The sequence below is a fragment of the Camelina sativa genome, chromosome 11, assembly GCF_000633955.1.
Source record: "Camelina sativa cultivar DH55 chromosome 11, Cs, whole genome shotgun sequence".
Lineage (NCBI taxonomy): Eukaryota > Viridiplantae > Streptophyta > Magnoliopsida > Brassicales > Brassicaceae > Camelina > Camelina sativa.
In genome coordinates, this window is record NC_025695.1 from 1161685 (window position 1) to 1170951 (window position 9267).

Sequence of the window (9267 nt, forward strand, 5' to 3'; positions counted from 1 at the left end):
TTTTTTTTTTTTTTTTTTTTTTTTTTTTTTTTTTTTTTATATAATAATTTCTCATATTAGATTGAAAAAACATTATTTTGAAGATATATCATTGCATGTAAGAACAATCAAAGAGATATAATTATTTTACCTGTCTTTGACAAAGAATTGACCCTGAACTGTTCCTCTTTGGTGACGGAGAGGGTAATCTACTGACTTCACGAAATCATAAGGCCAGCTTTGGACCTCGGAAACCATCTATATAGATAAATATTTTTTAAAACCGTTATAACGATAATCATAATGATATAACATAAAATCGAATGAAATAATGGGTCACTGATATGGTAACGAGACCTGTCGTTTCGCATCGGTCCAAAGAAGATTACGAGAAGAGGCAGAGTTGAGATAAACAAAAACAGGACCAAACACCTTCTTCCACGGCTCCTTGCTTTTATATGTTGTGTTCATATCTTTTCCCGCGTAGTGTACACTTGTGAACATCTTTTCAAACACACACACAAATCGTAAAATCGAATAAGAAATGAAACATAAAAATACATTAAAAGAGGATATGTGTACTCAGTAGTCAGTACTCACAGAGAGAATGGTGGGACCCATATGAGAAGTAAGATCTTGTTTGACGGGGCCACAGACACGGAACTCATCGCTGGGAGTAATCATCCAGAACCCAACACGTTGGTCTGACGATATCCAACCGTGTACTTTGTTGTCTTTGCCTTCCATTGAGTACATGTACTTATCGTCTACCTGCCCTTTAAGCATATGATTTTGTGGATTTATTAATTGAACAGCTTCTTTGTAAGCCAATGGTCTAGCACGACCATTGCGGATATCTCGATCTACTCCGGAAGGCATAATTTTCTGCCGATCATCCGATACAGCCATGAAATCGAATCTGCAACATTGTAAAAAAAAAAAAAAGATTATTATTCTTCATTCGTAGCAATATTAGCTTAAATATGATAAAACACAATTAATGGTTACTTTGTTGTGTTAAGTTTGAAGACGATTCTGGTTTGGTCCATGTCCACTTCAGGCCAACCTTTCAACCTCTCCAACACAGCGTACATGTGTACTCCCGATACACCACTTCGAATAATATATCTTTAAAGAGAAATATTCTCGATTATAGTTAATCGTCTTATATATAATTTCACTTCTCCCGGAAAGAAAAAAAAAAGTTAATAACTACTGTTTTTTTTCTTCTCTTGCAAATTGACATACCGTTTGTCTACGTTTAATGGGGCTACTGAGCCCCGTTGAGAGATGCTCCATGTTCTCGAAAATGAAATTTCGACATGCTCACTTGTTTGATTTACAATATCGAATTTTGTCCCTACTAAACTGTTAGATCATAAGATTTTATATGATATATTTGTGAGTTTTCGATTGAGAAAGGTATATAATCAAAAAGATAGGAAGAGAGATTCGGAACTTACTAATCGATTAACGGTATTTGTCCTCGTTCATACCATACTAGGTCCCAATACCTATATATATATAGTGGTTAAGTTATATAAGACGAAAACTCTTGTAACCTTTCTCACGTGCTATATATAAAATTAAAATATATATGTATCCTACCCGCGATTTTCGATTTGGTCGTTCAACACATTGTTAAAGCCATTGTACTTGATTCCAGTTATTAAGCCTTGTGGACTTGAGAATGTAACTTCGATGATACCGTTATCAACGATCACCTTAGTCAACAAAAAACTAAGCATCATAAATCTCATATACAACCATTTTCCTTGGACCGAAATACTCTATATATAAAAAGAATATAACGTTCTTGACTTCTAATAGCATAACTAATTAAACCAAAGATTCAGAAGATGAAATTAGACATTTGGACCGTACTTGGTTACGACCAACTTTCTTAAGCGTGACCGGGGGAGAAGCATGTGTTTGGCCCAGTTTTGCAATGTTCAATTTGTTTCTGTATTAAGAAGAATTGCAATTATGAAAGAAAAATAATAATCAGAATGTTCACTTGAATATGTGTAGATCCATAGAACCAATAATTCATTGACCACATATATTACGAGATAACAAATTAAACACAATTATTCTCTCTTATTTTTCCTAAAAAAATTTTCTTTGTAAAAGACAAGTCGTCTTACAACGATCTAAGTAAATTTCAACAATCTTATATACAAAATTTTGTAGAACCCGCCGATTCAGTTAAAAGACACAGAAGTTAAGAGCGCATACGTACCGTGATGATGATTGAGAATGAACACCTTGAAGAAAGAAGATGAGTACGAAAAGTTTAGTCATGAACCGACCAGCCTTCATTTCCGGAGCTCCGTATTCCATCTCCTCCGATTCACCAAAACCTCCGACTAAGAGAACAGTAAATGAGACAATATTTCTTACAACTTAAAATGATATTTAAGACACATGACTATTACTAGGTCAACCTCTTGTATAAACTGTGATCATATGACTACTGTCCAAACTCCTTTGACATTTAATATATCACTACAATATATATGTAAACATGCACGTACTTTTCACTTAGGAAAATTTCCGTTTATCTTCTCTTTCTTGGATTCCTTTGCATTCCTTTGCAGCTTAATTTGTTCTCTCCACCGAAAAAGTTATATCTCTCCAATTTAACCTTATAACCACACAAAAAAAAAAGAAAAAAATCTCTCGTAAAATTTGTTACTCACCTAACCATTTTATTAATTTCTACGTAACGAAAACAGAGATCACAATCTGTTACGACGCAGATACAAAGGCGTAGGAGCTGCTAGGTGTGTATATTTATAATTTGTCCATGAAAGCTAAAAAAAATAAACTCCCTCAAATCTGTTTCCTTTTACTTTTGTGAAATGAGGGTAAGTTAAGAAACTATATATATGCACACGATATCTTTATTTCCAAATTTGACATCATTTTAAAAAAAAACTTCAAGTAATAGGTTATGCCCAAGTGTACTCAATATTTTATTTTATTGGGGGTCAAATTATTTATGTAATCAATATTTGTATATTTTTATGACCAAGACTATTATAAGGATATATATTTATTTTTGACTAAGACTACTACAAAAGTTATTTTTTCTAATTAAAGATTTGTTGATTTTTATTGACAATAATCCAGATAAACACATATTCCAGAGAGGAAATATTGGATTAAATAGTTATAAATTTTGAAAATAATACTCCTTCTTTTATTTAAAGATTGATGTTTTGACATTTTCACATATATTAAGAAAAAGTTAAAGTTTTATATATAAATTAAGTTATATAATTATTATTTTTTTGTAGAAAGAGAAAGAATAAACCTTACATAATATGCCATGTGTAAAAAATATAAAATAAAAAAATCATTTAAGTTTTTTAAATATACAACATCAATCTTTTAAGAATAAAAAAAATCATAAAACATCAATCTATGAGGAACAGGAACAGATGGAGGGAGTATATTACAAAGTGTTAAAAAGGACATGAACCTATTAACGCATTGCTAATAATTCTAAATTTTGAATCAAAAACTTTTGAAAATGAATTTAAGAGTTTTAAGATCTTTCATCAAAGATGAGAAGGAACATAATTGTTAAATAATCAAATCCAACAAATCTGAATTCAAGTCATAAAAATTTAGTTTAGTGATATATACTATTAAATAGAGGTACATGCATGCTTATAATACTGATATATTTTATTAATAGGAGAATTTTAAAAATACCCTTTTTGTAATACTATTTTTCAAAAATATCCCTTTTCAAATTTTACCAAAAAAAACCACTAAAAATTTGTAAATTTTTAAAATTTGTGTGTAATCTTATAAATATATACACAAATTACTTTTATATGTTTGTAATTTGTTTATATATTTTATAAATACAATATAAATACATTTTAAAAACTGTTTAAAAATCTTTTAAAAACCTTGTAAAAACCTTTTAAAATGTTTTAAAATTTTATAAATATTTGGATCGAGTTTAGAGGTAGTAATTATTATCTAAAAATACCTTGTGAACCATATAAAACTTTCTATTTTCATATTTAAAAAGAGATATTTTGAAAATATATAGATAAAATGAGTATTTTTGAAAAGGGATACACCAAAAAAGTTATTTCTCAAAAAATCTCTTTATAAATAGATAAAATATGTAGGGGAATCAAACAACACTTTTTTTTCATAACTCCTAATATTTAAACAATACATTTTATTTAGCCGATGAGTCAACCTTTTTTTTTTGTTTTTTTTTGTGAACACGATGAGTTAACCTATCATAATAAATTATGCATAAAATGAATGTAACTTAATAAAATACACTTTAAAAATCCAAAAAAGTGTCTCTACACCTATAAAGTTTTCCAATGACAATTAATGTTATAAAAGTGTCATTAGGTACAAATAGCCCTAGTAAAAATAAAGAAAGTTGACCTAATATTTGTTGAAGAAACACAAACCCCGAGAAGATATCTATATTATTATTTTTGAAATACATTTTGTGTTATGCCCTTGAACTTTTGGTTATTTAATTTGTTTTATTTACAACATTAAACCTTAACTATTTTTTTAAAATAACAATTTCTGGAAACTCATTTAATGGAACTATTTAAATCAAACTAATTTGATAAATTTATTGCCATAAATAGCTTGATAACATCTATACATTTCGATTTTTCCAAAAACAATTCTACGCATTAAATTTTTAATCCCATAAAAATCTCCAAACCTATTTTAATAGATATTTAGAGACTGTATGATCTCTTAAATTCAAATTACACAGCCGAGTTTGAGTAACAAATGATTACAATCGCAATAATTATTATAACGTTAATAAAGTTCATAAAAACGAGAACCCAACTTTAAAAACTCAATAATCGGGTATATTTAACTTTAGCATCAAGAAAAACATTTAATATAATATATACCATGTTAAGAAACTGAATATTATTATGCGATAATGTTATCAACTCAAATAGAAAAACACTAAAATCTCTCTTTTATTGCTATGGATCGTAAACTCCTTGCTCATCGAACATTTTCTATGTATAAATATCAACTTCACAAACAAAACACAACACACAACCAAAATCACTAATATGACGGTTTTGAAACACGGGTTAAACCACTAATATGACGGTTTGTTGTTATATAGCAGAACATGTTATTAACATAACAGTTTGAATTAACATTAGTATAAATATAAAATATTATTAATTCGGTTTTGAAACACGGGTTAAATCTTCTTTTAATTATTTGGTCAATACCACTAATATAAGAATAAAATACATATTAAATCAGGGTAATTTAACTAAAATTTTCTAAAACAATTAAATCATTGGTAAAATTGTGACCTAATCCGACATTAGCTTATAAATTACATATTTATGTATTTATTTCCCCTATTATTATTCTAATAATTGACAATCCAAACAAAATTATTATCTAATTAAACAAAACAAACTAAATATAAAAAAACAAAAAAACATTAAAATGTTATTATTTTTTTAAAAATTGTCCATCGGTGTACCGCAGGTTAAAATCTAGTTAAAGTTAAAACCTATCGAAGAAACGGAAACCCTAAATGTCGTTTTGAGGAGATGAAGAATTTAGAATCCTATATAGTTCTCCCTCGTCATTTAATTCCAAGAGCTACTATTCTCTCCAGAGATATACGCTGCTCGATCACAAATCGGAGCCACAGAGCCTAACCTCTACTTGTGACTGTGGTTACTCACGCCCAAGAAGATTCATGCTGGTCCACTATCAGTCTATCATAAATCTTCCATTAACTTTAGGGTTAAGTTTAGCACCGGTAAGACTCTCTTCCCCGTATATATGCTCCCGCTCGATTGAACTCCACCACTGTCACTGTCGGTTTTGAAATCTGTTGGAAGTTGATTCATAGCTTAATCCTACAAAGGAGAAACAGAGAGTGAAGATGCAAAACAGAGAAGAGAAGCTGTGAAGCTACAAGGAAGAAAAGAGAAGTTAACGATGGAGAAGAACAGTCGTGAAAGGAAGAAGAAGAAGGAAGAAGAAAGAATGAGAAGGCTGTTGGGCCTCAAGTGAAACAAGCCCAATAACATATGTGGGTTTGGTTGGTTAGTATAGTAATTATGTTAAGATTGTTGCATTAGTATAAAAGAGATGTATGGTTGTAAGAGAACACTTATCCAAAATTAACAATGTAGAAGCTAAAAGAAAAAGGTTCTCTTGTCTCTAGACTAAACAAACCAAATCTAGTGAGATATAGAGAAGAGAGATCTAACCTAAGAGAGGTTAGAAGTAAGAATTCCAACATGGTAGCAGAGCTGAAGATCCCTGGAGCCTGCAAGAAGAAGAAGGGGTTGAGGCCGAGAGGGAGAAAAGGCAGTCTAGGAAGAGACTGAAGAATAAGGGAAAGTGAGGGGATGTGTTCGGACCTGAAGACCAACGGATCCGAATGAAAGGAGGAAGTGTGATGCGGCTAGATAAGCTGCTCAATGGAGGACCTGCAGCCAAGTGAGAGGTTGTGAGGGAGAAGAAGAAAGCTGCCGTAAGAAGAAACGACAAAGAGAGAAAGACCAACATGTTGTTCAAAGCAAAGCTTGTTGAGTGAGAAAAGAAGAAGCCTGCACAAGAAAAAGTGTTATACTGAAAAAAAATAATAATAATAAGAGAAGAAAGAAGAGCTATCTGAGACTAAGTTAGAGAAGAAGAGAAGGAAAAGGATGTGGTGACAAGAGCACCATCAGCTACCACAAACACTTTTACACCGTACCTTTAAAAGCATTCAAGAAGGCGAGGAGGTCTCTGGAAGAAGCTATGGAGATAGTGCGGATGTGAAGACAGAGTTGTGGGGCGAATTCTGTTCTTGTTCTGACATGGTGAAGGTGAAGCTTGAAGATGCTTGGTGAAGTTGAGGATCCATGTTGTTCTCCAACTGAAACAAGAAGAGAAGAAGCCAAGGTTAGAGAAAAACCAAAGTGGAGGTGTAAAGAATCAAACAAACAAATTCGGAAAAAGCTGAGATTGATGATTCAAGCATCCAAAGCTAAGGTTAGAGAAAAGCCTAGGTGAAGAGAGGGAGCCTGCACATGAAAGAAGAATGTAAAGCTGGAATAGAAGAGGTGTAATCCTCTTGGAGGATGTGTTAAAGAAGAGTGGGGCTGAAGCAGAGAAGAAGCTCAGTCACCAATAAAAGGAAGCTGCAGCTATGAAAAGAAATTCTCATGAGGTTAGTTTGCATAAAACCAGTGTTCGAAGATCAACAATACTCAAATTCAAAAGAGATGGATTGGGAAATAAGGTTGAGGCTGAGAACAAACTATGTGAAGCATCAAACCAAGAGGGAGAATCTGTAGCTGAAGTTGAAATGAGAGAGGTATGCTTAAGTTTGGAAAAGATTTTGATTACTCAAGTTGTGTTGGAGATTCTGGAAAAAACCAAATAGACCGAGGTTAGAGAGAAGCTTTAGGTGATGGTGAAAAGAACCAAACAGACTAAAGTCAACCAAAGTGATGGTTTAGAGAATGGAAATGCACAACTTGGTGATCAAGAACACTCAAAGTAAATAACGGGAGAATGCATACCTGAAGTTGAGAGAAAGAGCACAAGTTGTTGGAGAAGCAGATATCAAGCTGAATCCAAACAGTGAAGGAAGGATAAGAGAAGCTCACCACAGAGGGAGCTTGAGCCAGTTGCACAAAGCGCCGAAGAAGACGTGAAGAAGAGTCACGCACGATACTTCAAGAACGTGAGAAGAGCTCGCGGGAAAGCTTGGAGAACTGCAGGGACAGAGATTAAGCACAAGGCTGAAGTGTTACCTGCAAGGAAAGGAAATTTGGTCAAGGAATTGATCAAAAAGAAAACAGAGGAGAAAGCGAAGAAAACATGTCAAAAGGTGACAAAGAAATTCGCAAACAGAACAAGAGGATGCTCACTTTAGAGGGAGCTAAAAATGGTTGAAGCAACTGGCGGATACGTGAGATATGAACTCACGAAGGAGGCTTGGAGAAGGCTTGTGGGAGCGTGAAGAAAACCCAAGCCTAAAGAACAAAGAAAACCAATTTCAGAGATTGGCAACAACAGCCGAGAGAGAATAAACGGTGAAAGAGTAGCAGAAGCAACAAGATGAATGCCTTGAAGAGGTAAGCAAATTGTTGTTGTGTGATAAACAGAAATTCACCAAGAGGGAGCATGGAGACAGAGACTATGTGCAAGTTTCTGTAGAGAAAGACAATGAAAAAGCAACAGAGAAGAGATTGTGAAATCTGTCAAGAAGTGGCAACTAAATTCGCAATCGAAGAAACTAGATCCATGGAGATTCAGCTTAAGAGGGAGATCAAAGAGGTAACTTACTAATGAGTTACTCAACTTCGTGAAAGGGAACCGATGAAATCTGGGAACTATTGGAGATGGTAATGCCAGACAAGAAGCTAAAGCAAGTGATACAACAAGATATGGTTAAGTCTTTGTAGTCGAAACCAATCTACAAACTTAATCTCTCAAAGAGCTTCTTGATTGAGCCAGCTACAAGCCCAGATTGTCAAAGAGAAAGAAACGAAGAAGACGTACCAATTGACATAATTCTCGAGAAGGAAGTGAAAGATGACACTGCAAATAGCGGGTCACATAAAAGGGAAGGGGCCGAGTTCGATTAAGAAGAATTGAAGCGATGAGGGAGCAAGTAAACTTAACAGTGAGCTTTGCTAATGTCATGAGAAGAATTCATCCAAGAGATGGGCGAATCACAGAGAAGAACAAGCATGGGATTCAACTCCTAACTCTATTTTTGGGGATTAAGCAAATGAATCAAGAGGGAGTGTTGGAAGTTGATTCATAGCTTAATCCTACAAAGGAGAAACAGAGAGTGAAGATGCAAAACAGATAAGAGAAGTTGTGAAGCTACAAGGAAAAAAAAAGAGAAGTTAACGATGGAGAAGAACATTCGTGAAAGGAAGAAGAAGGAAGAAGAAAGAATGAGAAGGTTGTTGGGCCTCAAGTGAAACAAGTCCAATAACATATGTGGGTTTGGTTGGTTAGTATAGTAATTAGGTTAAGATTGTTGCATTAGTATAAAAGAGATGTATGGTTGTAAGAGAACACATATCCAAGATTAACAATGTAGAAGCTAAAAGAAAAAAGGTTCTCTTGTCTCTAGACTAAACAAACCAAATCTAGTGAGATATAGAGAAGAGAGATCTAACCTAAGAGAGGTTAGAAGTAAGAATTCCAATATGGTATCAGAGCTGGTTGTTTCTTGGGCCACCCCGTGGATGTTGTTCCCACATATGCCCACGCTTCAGGTGG

The 9267-nt window shown here is 33.4% G+C and overlaps 1 pseudogene; it reads right to left on the reverse strand.

Annotated features, from left to right (window-relative positions):
• Window positions 1-2322, reverse strand: part of LOC104727508 — a 4336-nt pseudogene extending 2014 nt beyond the window's left edge.